The sequence below is a fragment of the Triticum aestivum genome, chromosome 2B (genome assembly GCF_018294505.1).
Source record: "Triticum aestivum cultivar Chinese Spring chromosome 2B, IWGSC CS RefSeq v2.1, whole genome shotgun sequence".
NCBI lineage: Eukaryota > Viridiplantae > Streptophyta > Magnoliopsida > Poales > Poaceae > Triticum > Triticum aestivum.
Genome location: NC_057798.1, coordinates 581,654,030 through 581,663,642, shown reverse-complemented (window position 1 = coordinate 581,663,642; position 9,613 = coordinate 581,654,030). Strand labels below are relative to the sequence as shown.

The 9,613-nt window shown below is 51.3% G+C and overlaps 1 long non-coding RNA gene across 2 annotated transcripts; it reads left to right on the top strand.

The window, feature by feature from the left end:
- Nucleotides 1–506: 506 nt before the first annotated feature.
- On the top strand, nucleotides 507–3,457 carry LOC123041718 (uncharacterized). 2 transcript variants are annotated; one of them, XR_006418616.1, is made up of 6 exons: nucleotides 507–618; nucleotides 728–950; nucleotides 1,338–1,599; nucleotides 1,696–1,900; nucleotides 2,299–2,560; nucleotides 2,657–3,457. It is a non-coding gene; the product is annotated as an uncharacterized lncRNA (long non-coding RNA). The 2 variants fall into 2 exon arrangements; XR_006418615.1 differs by lacking the exon at nucleotides 2,657–3,457 and having other exon boundaries at nucleotides 2,299–2,600.
- Nucleotides 3,458–9,613: the final 6,156 nt, after the last annotated feature.

Here is a 9,613-nt window from a genome sequence, read left to right as displayed (position 1 = left end):
GAATTATCAGTTTGGTTTGGCCTACTAGATTGATCTTTCTTGCAATAGGAGAAGTGCTTAGCTTTAGATTCAATCTTGCGATGCCCTTTTCCAGTGACAGCAGGGGCAGCAAGACGCGCATTGTATTGTTGCCATCGAGGATAAAAAGATGGGGTTTATAGGACGCGGAGTATGTGATCACGAGCTCACTTGAGCTCGGTATCACATCCATGTAGAATAGCTTTGTGATTTGGTGAATTGAATGAAGGAGGCAGGCTGCGGGTCCACATGGGACGGGGAAATTCTCATATAGGAGTACGTCGCTATACGGACCTGACTGATGGGCCTGGCTTGCACGGGCGTTTGCACGGCGTCGACGGAGCGAACCCGAGCCGTGGCTCGAGACGTCGCCGTCTTCCTGATCCGTGGATCAGATCCGGTGCTTTCCGGTAGCGTGGGCAGACCATGCAGTAAATGCAGAAGATGAGGTCTTGTGTGTGTGTGGGGGGGGGGGGGGGGGGGGGGGTGGGGGGGCAGCGAAGCGGTGGGGAAATCTCCTCCGGCGAAGGGGATTGCGCGGTCCAGCGAGTTCCCAGGTGTTCCGGCGGTCATGGAGTTCTTGATGCAGTCGATAAACAGGTTAGAATCTGCTCGATGGATCTCCCTTTTGCATGGATTTGAATCCAGTTGTTGGCAGTCGGCACTGACTTTGTTTCTGTCGGCCGCAAACATTGTGTGGATGAACCAGAACACTGCTAGAGGAGGTCAATGATAACAACAGCACCTTGGAGCCTGTTCTGTTCCTGGTCATCGCGCCGGCGGAGGTTGGGATGCCAGCACCGGCGGCTTCAAGGCAGACGGCAAATCTGTCGTGAGGGTGCTACTGGAGAGCCTGCAAGTGCAGATAAGGCTCAAGGTTCTGAGTACTCCATAGAGCAAGTAGATCCAAAAACTCCTGGGTGGACACAAAGGTATAAACATTGCAATTAAAGGATTGTTCATTGTGCATTTAGAGAAAAATCAGGGGCATCCTAGCTATCAAATAAAACAGAATTTGCTAGGGTCATTTCAGATGGTTTGTTTATTTGTATGCAAAGAGCGATTAGTGCATATCCAGTAGTAGTGAACTAGTGATTGAATTATAATAAGCAACCCTTTGAGATGCTCCGGGGGAGGATGTTGTGGTGCAAGTTAATTTTGTGCGAAAAATGAACACTACACTGCAGAGAACAAATAGATTTCCCTAATCTGTGATGCAAACATGATACATTTTCAGTCTGTGAGCCACACTAGTTCATACAATGGTTGAAACTAAAAGAATAGCTGATTGTTTGCATATAATTTGCAATGGCTTACAGAGTGTGTGTCCGTGCTGCCGCGCTAGGCAGAGCTCCTTGCCCAGACAAGGTCACTGAAGAAGTCCGTCCTGATCTGTGGTACAGGATTGATGCTTTTTCGGTAACTATGCTAGCAGCCATGGGTCGATGGAGCAGATGTCTCCTATCTCGCTAGCGTGGATCCTTCTTTTCTCAAGAGCGGCGATCCGGTGGAAACCCCATCTGTGAGAAGGCGCCTGCGGTTACCGGCAAAGATGGAGCTCTTGATGCAGTTGATTAACAGGTACAGATCTGTTCGGTGGTGCGAGTTATTTCACAGGGATTTTGCTTGGGGATTTCTTAAGATCTAATTTGTATGTCGACGTCTAGGAGTATGCAGAAGAACTGTTGTAGTCTTGTAGAGGAGGTGAATGGCAGCGACATACCCATGGAGCCCCTGACGACACCGCATGGGGGCAAGCTGCCGGCCATGACGGCATCAAGTGCGGACGGGCAGATATGTGCGGCAGAGGTGGTGGCAGAGGCAGCGATTCGAGAACCGACTCAGGCGTCCAAGCATTCTATAGAGCAGACCGCCCAAAAACGTATGCAATTTGTGAGGACTAAGTTTTCTAGCTAATTATATAAATCTTGCAAATTTCAATAGGAAAATGGCTGGTCCTGGGATGCAGCAAATTCGGCAGAATTCTTGCAAATTTGAAAGTGATTTAACAAAGTTGGCGATGTTTTCCATGTAGTACGATGTCAAGATGCTCTTGGAACAAGATCATTGATTTTGCTATTTGGTGTCTTTACCTTTGTACTACATCAACTATTCTGAGTTTTTAATCATTCCTGCATGGTATTAAAAAATTGAGGAAAAGCAACTAAAAATCTTCTTGGGCATGGGAAAGATTACCGATTATCTCTGCATTCATGGATGCGTTATTAATCTGATTTTTTTGTTAACTAATTATGTATTAACACTTTGATATACATCCAGGGTCAGGATTGGGGCTGCTGAGCCTGGCAAGGCACCGCCCTAATAGGATTTCAGCAATGGAGAAATCAACACGCGGTTTTGCTGAAAACACTGGAGACTATGTCATTGTGCCGAAATTAGGAACCAACTTTCATACATTGGGTGAAGCCTATGATTTTTACAATCTGTATTCGTGGAAGAAAGGATGGGCATTAGGTACGGAGAGAGGAGACTAAAAGTGAATAGGACGAAATGCATGCAAAAAATAGTCTGTAGATGCACGGTATGTACACTTATTTACATAATTCCATAATATACCACTAGCTCACTGAATTCATGTTTTGGTTAACTGAATTTGGATGGTTTGTATGTTGGCCAGTGGAAGCCGATAGTGGAGAACACACGCTCTTGCCACTGTGATTGCCTTGCTCTCATAAGACTGATGCGTTTCAAAGGCAATGGTTGGTACATAGCCGAGCACCCTAAGGAGCACAACCATTTGTTATCTCCCACCTATGGGCAGGCAATAAATACAAAGGAAGTCACACAAACATATCGATGTGTACAGAAATGAAGTTGCAGAAATAAGGCACTGCCTTGGATTAGAACACAGGTTGGCTGAGAATGGAGATGGTGTGAACCAGATTCAGCCACAAGGTGCTATGGTGGTTATGGGAGATAAAGTGCATAGTGTTATGGGCAACGATGATAACAATGCGGCTAATGTGTCCTGGAATACGAAGGCCACCATCGGAACAACTGCCACAAAGCAGCCGAACTCAGACTGAATAATTGATGGGATTGTTTAGTTAATTTCAGCATATTACGTTTCTGCCCAGTTTAAGTTATGATGTATTTTAATAATTAGAACTTGTCTCTAAACCAACTGGACAAGATAATTTTTTTCTTCCTTCGCTCGTGAGCACACTCTAACACTAAAAGTGGTTGAGCTTTCTTTGAATATGTGCATGTGGCCCCATGCTGATGATAATTGTTAGGGCATGATTCTGATTGAATTGCTTTCTGCATAATATAAACAGATGCTTACATGTGGTGCCTGATCTGGGATTCAGAGACGGGCCTGAATATATTTGCTTGTTGAATGCACTAATAAGTTAATGCATCTATCATCAAATGGCCAGTGTTCAGACATGTGTATCCGTCCTTCTGTATATGTGCAAACAGGTTTGGCCCTGCGCTCAAAATTTCAACCACATGGGCGGGAGAGCAGTGATAACTCAATACATATGCGCGGTAGGATATGACATTGGTTCGTGTACCTGCAGCCACGCAGTTAACAAGGGAGATGATATGGATCGTTCTGAATTCTCAAACACGGGATCTGTAGTCACCCGATCTGAAGAATGCTCGGGAGGTGGTATGCTCTCGGTAAATGCACTTTGCATTTCGTCTTCTCAGCTTCTACCGCTCTGTGGTGTTCTTAATTTTCTCATGGTTACACATGGTAGGATGGTGGAGCCTCGGAGGCGTCGTTGAATCAAGGGGAGAAATCTGAGCTGACGAGGAGTTCATCTTGGGGAGTTACTTCTCTGTCGGTGTGAGCATCTGTAAACTCGTTGCGGTTTAGTAATGAACACCTGCGTGCTTGTTGTTAGGGATACTGGAGTATGAGAACATGTAGTAATGGTAGAGAGAGGCGGGCAACTGCCAGCGTTGGCACTGCGTGAAGATGAGTACGACTAATACAATCCTAACGCTAGTCACTACATAGCCAACTATGCGAAGGAGGATGGACAACTCCAGGAACCTGCGCTGGGCAGAGTTCGATTGGATTTAGAAAGGGTATGAAGAACACCAGCCGTGTCGGGGAAGGTAGCTTGCCATGGGTGACTGATAGGGTAATTCTTTTTTAGGGAATCAACTAACAGGGTAAAACTGCTGGGTCACGATGTTAGTTCAAAATATACTGCTAGACGACGCATATCGTCTATTTCCATCCGAGCCGCGTTGTGCGTGACTGAGGGGGTAACAGAGGCTATGTGTCAGGCATAGGCCATAGGCCAGGATAAAATATCAAACACGTAAATTATACATGGGCCTATACTTCCTGCGGTGTGCATCACGAGACAAGCTGGCGGCACAGATAAAGAGCACATAGGTGCTCGGGATCACATTAGCACTTTCGGGGTTTATATCATATTGCTTGAGTTTATCCCTCTACATCATGTCATCTTTCTTAATGCGTTACTATGTTCTTCATGAACTTAATACTCTAGATGCAGGCAGGAGTCGGTCGATGTATGGAGTAGTAGTAGTAGATGCAGAATCGTTTCGATCTACTTGTCACGGACATGATGCCAATATACATGATCATGCCTAGATATTCTCATAACTATGCACTTTTCTATCAATTGCTCGACAGTAATTTGTCCACCCACCATAATACTTATGCTATCTTGAGAGAAGACACTAGTGAAACCTATGGCCCCCGGGTCTATCTTTTATCATATAAGTTTTCCATCTACTTTTATTTGAATCTTTACTTTCCAATCTATATCATAAAAATACCAAAAATATTTATCTTATCTTATTATCTCTATGAGATCTCACTTTAGCAAGTTACCGTGAAGGGATTGACAACCCCTTTATCGCGTTGGTTGCGAGGTTCTTGTCTATTTGTGTAGGTGCGTGGGACTTTTGAGGAGCCTCCTACTGGATTAATACCTTGGTTCTCAAAAACTGAGGGAAATACTTATGCTACTTTGCTGCATCACCCTTTCCTCTTCAAGGGAAAACCAACGCAGTGCTCAAGAGGTAGCAGCTTCCAACTAGCAAAATTAGTACAATCAAAGTAAGGACCTCTACGGTGGTAATTTTCCTTGCTAGACGCCATACTCTTCTAGGTTCTGAAACCAAGACTATGATCACCAAAAGCTATGGAAATCAAGGCAAATAGAGACCAAAGCTCTGATACCAATTGTAGGATCGAAAGTATGTCTAGAGGGGGGGGTGATTAGACTACTTGACCAAATAAAAACTTAACATTTTCCCAATTTTAGTTCTTGGCAGATTTTAACAACTTAGCTCAAGTCAAGCAATCTTAACACATTTCAAGCAAGCATGCAAAGAGTATATGAGCAGCGGAAAGTAAAGCATGCAACTTGCAAGAATGTAAAGGGAAGGGTTTGGAGAGTGCAAACACAATAGGAGACACAGATATTTTTGTTGTGGTTCCGATAGGTGGTGCTATTGTACATCCACGTTGATGGAGATTTCAACCCACGAAGGGTAAAGACTGCGCGAGTCCACGGAGGGCTCCACCCACGAAGGGTCCATGAAGAAGCAACCTTGTCTATCCCATCATGGCCATCTGTAGGATCGGAAGTATGTCTAGAGGGGGGGTGGTTAGACTACTTGACCAATTAAAAACTTATCCTTTTCCCAATTTTAGTCTTTGGCAGATTTTAGCTATCTTAGCACGAGTCAAGCAATCTTCACACAATTCAAGCAAGAACGCAAAGAGTATATGAGCAGCGGAAAGTAAAGCATGCAACTTGCAAGAATGTAAAGGGAAGGGATTGGAGGATTCAAACGCAATTGGAGTCACGGATGTTTTTGTCGTGGTTTCGATAGGTGGTGCTATCGTACATCCACGTTGATGGAGACTTCAACCCACGAAGGGTAACGACTGCGCGAGTCCACGGAGGGCTCCACCCAAGAAGGGTCCACGAAGAAGCAACCTTGTCTATCCCATCATGGTCGTCGCCCATGAAGGACTTGCCTTACTAGTGGTAGATCTTCACGAAGTAGGCGATCTCCTTGCCCATACAAACTCCTTGATTCAACTCCACAATCTTGTCGGAGGTTGTCGGAGTAATGGGCCACGGGTAGGCTAACCCGAGCCCCAGAACCTTTCAAGACATCGGGGCAGGATGCGCCCCTCAAGCCGAGTCCCAGGCGCGACTCCAAGATAAGCCGAGTCCCAGGCACGACTCCAAGATAAGCCGAGTCCCAGGCGCGACTCCAAGATAAGCCGAGTCCCAGGCGCGACTCCAAGATAAGACGAGTCCCAGGCGCGACTCCAAGATAAGCCGAGTTCCAGGGACGACTCCAAGATAAGCCGAGTCCCAGGCGCGACTCCAAGATAAGCCGAGTCCCAGGCGCGACTCCAAGATAAGCCGAGTCCCAGGCGCGACTCCAAGATAAGCCGAGTCCCAGGCGCGACTCCAAGATAAGCCGAGTTCCAGGGACGACTCCAAGATAAGTCGACTCATGGCCGGCGACTTCCAGAGAAGCCGACTATGGAGAGTCGGCCCGCGACTCCACCCGTCTCCTACCTTAGCCACGATAGGCGGGGCGGGGTACGGTCACAGCGTGGCTATCACGCCCTGCTTACGAGGGGCTGGCATGGCTACAGTGTGTCGTATCGCTGGAGATCTCCGGCAGGGCGGGACACTGTTGCCATGCCTGCCCTGACCTCAGCCTCAGAGGGCGCCGCACTGTGGCCACGACGGCCTACCTGTATGACCCAGAGACGGCAGGACCCGCCCGTCAGCGAGAGCACAGAAGACGGCGGGTACGCCCCGAAGACGGACCCGTGGGAGTCGGCCCCCTGGAGTCGGCCGGCCCCTCCCACGGGCCTCACATGCCATTAACCAGACAAGACGGGGAATGGCGACAGTGATCGTCCGATAGACGGCGACACTGTTGCCACGACCCCATGACCAAGCCTGCGTCATTAGAAGCACGACTACAGTACCGGACCCGTCGGTGGGGCCCGCCAGTCAGCGGGCCCCAGCAGTCGGCGAAGAAGACGGCGGCCTGAGAGACAGACGGCTGGGACCCGCGCCCAGCCAGATTACCATTGTATCCCCGGGGGGTAGGCCTATATAAACCCCCCGGGGCACCCATGCAAAGGGTTCGAATCCATTAGCACTAGACCATAGCAAATAGGAAGGAGAGAGCTGGCCCTGCCTTCTCCTACCTCCAGAATACAGCTCGAGGAGCAACCTTGTACTCACTTTGCCTTAGTGATCATGCGGAGACCCCGCAGAGCAGCAGTAGGGGTGTTATCTCCTCGGAGAGCCCCGAAGCTGGGTAAGATCCGCCGACGTGCATGTCTTCGCCTCATTCCGTTTCCCGGCACCGGCGTCGTTCTACTCGCTCCCACCATGATAAGCCATCCTTTGGCACATGTCGCACCCAACCCCCGACATTTGGAGCCCACCGTGGGGCAAGGTGGACCCTCGTCCGGAGACCTGCTCTGGACGGGAACCCTTTTCCTCCCCAGCGAGCGTAGCCAGCCCGGCACGCCCGATGGCGCTTGCCCCGACGTGCTGCAAGGCATCAATGATGCCTGCGCGGCGAGCTGCCTCGCCGATCTTCTTGGCGAGGTTTGCATCTTCGACGAGCCTGCATCCGACGCAGGCACGGGCGGCCCCGAAAGCCTCCTTGCGGGCCTCCTCGACCAACTCCACGTCTCCCGCGAGCCCGCCGTGGACTTGGAGTCCGTAGGCTCCACCGACCCGATGTTGGTCGACTCCGATAGCGTGTCGCTCGACACGTTCCCCAGCAATATGGTCGTCTACGACGAGCCGCTCCCTCACGAGGAGAGCGGCGGAAGCGCCGTCACGGAGGTGCTCGTCATCAGTCATGGCGAGCACTCCGGTAAGGGAGATCATGACCCACTCGACGCGGCCCTACGAGACCTGACCGCGCCCATTCTGGAGGACGCTGATGCCGAGACGCTGGAGGCACGCCGCCTTCAGCTCGTCGACCCCGACTGGGCCTAGCCGCCTAGGTGCGGTCCGGCAACGCGGCGTGGCCATTGCCAACCTGTTCGGGGCCGATCGCCCCATGTACGCTACGCCTGCGGAGAACATCTGCGCCGCCTAGGCGGCGGCGGACGAGCTAGACAACTTCGAAGGATAAGAGCGCCGCGTGATGACGGAGCGGGTCCAGCGGCTCCTCAAAGCGGCTGTCGTGCAGAATGAAGCCGGCTGCCGCATAGAGGCCCCGCAGCAACCAAATGATGACCTGCCTCCCCGCCGAGATCAAGGCGCGACGTCTCGGACGCCGACTGGCGGAGTCCACTGTAGAAAAGAGAAGGATCCGGCTGTCAGCCACAGTCAGACTCGCATCACCATCGAGCGCGACCAAGACGGCTGCCCAAGAGCAGTGGAACGGCAGGGCGACTATCTGCCTCCCCTACCACGAAGAGAAAGACGAGTCTCCCCGCCACCTTTTGAGCATCCGACTCTCGGCGACCGCCTTGGCCACCGAGAGGGAGTTGGAGAGAACGATGCCCGCCACCGATCGACCGACTCCACCGATCCCTGGCGCTTGAAGAAGAAGACGAGCTGGGTCCTCCTTGTTTCGGACCCCGCATTCGAGACGAGCTCTTTCCCAAAGGGTTCACGCTCCCCTGAGACACGCCCAAGTACACCGGCTCCGTGAAGCCGGAAGATTGGCTAGTAGACTACTCCACAGCCGTCAACATAGCAAACGGCAACAAGCGTGTTGCCGTGAAGTATGTACCACTCATGCTCCAGGGCACGACCCAGACATGGTTGAACAATCTGAAGCCCCGCAGCATCAACAGCTAGGTCGACTTCACCGAGGCCTTCATCCGCAACTTCACAAGCACGTACAAGCGACCCCCCAAGCCGCGTCAGCTTTCCTTGTGCGTACAAGGTCCTGACGAGTCAACTCGCGACTACCTCACACACTGGGGCGAGCTCCGGAACTCCTGCGAGGGCGTGCACGAGGTGCAGGCTATCGAGTACTTCACTGCCGGGTGCAGAGAAGGCACCCTCCTCAAGCACAAGCTCCTCTGCGAAGAGCCGGAGACCCTCGACGAGTTGCTGGTCATAGCCGACAAGTATGCTACGGCCGACTCCTCCATGAAGACGGAAATTCAAGTTAGTGCGACTGGCAAAGTGGCCCCTCAAGCTCCCAGAACTCCGGCTGGAGACGCCAGTCGGCGACAGCAATAGAATGATCACAAGCGCAAGGCCCCGCAGCCGGCTTCCAGCAGCCGGCAGGTTGCGACAGTTGAAGACCAACAGCCGGAGGGGCAGCCTCCGGCGAAGCGACAGAAAGGTGGCAAGTCCAACTGGTTGCCGACCTTCTCTTACGAGCAGACTCTAGATGGTCCCTGCAAGTTCCACAGCGGCGCGAAGCCGTCAAACCATACCACCCGGAAATGCCACTGGCTCACCAGAATCGCCAAGGGAGACGGCCTTCTTCCTGCTCCGCCTGCTGGGCCGCCGCCTCCACCGCCGCCCCAGCAGCCGGCTGCCAGGCCAGTCGGCGTCATACAAGATGAGTACCCGGAAGAGCACAGAGCCTACATAGTGTTCACCAGTGTGGCTGA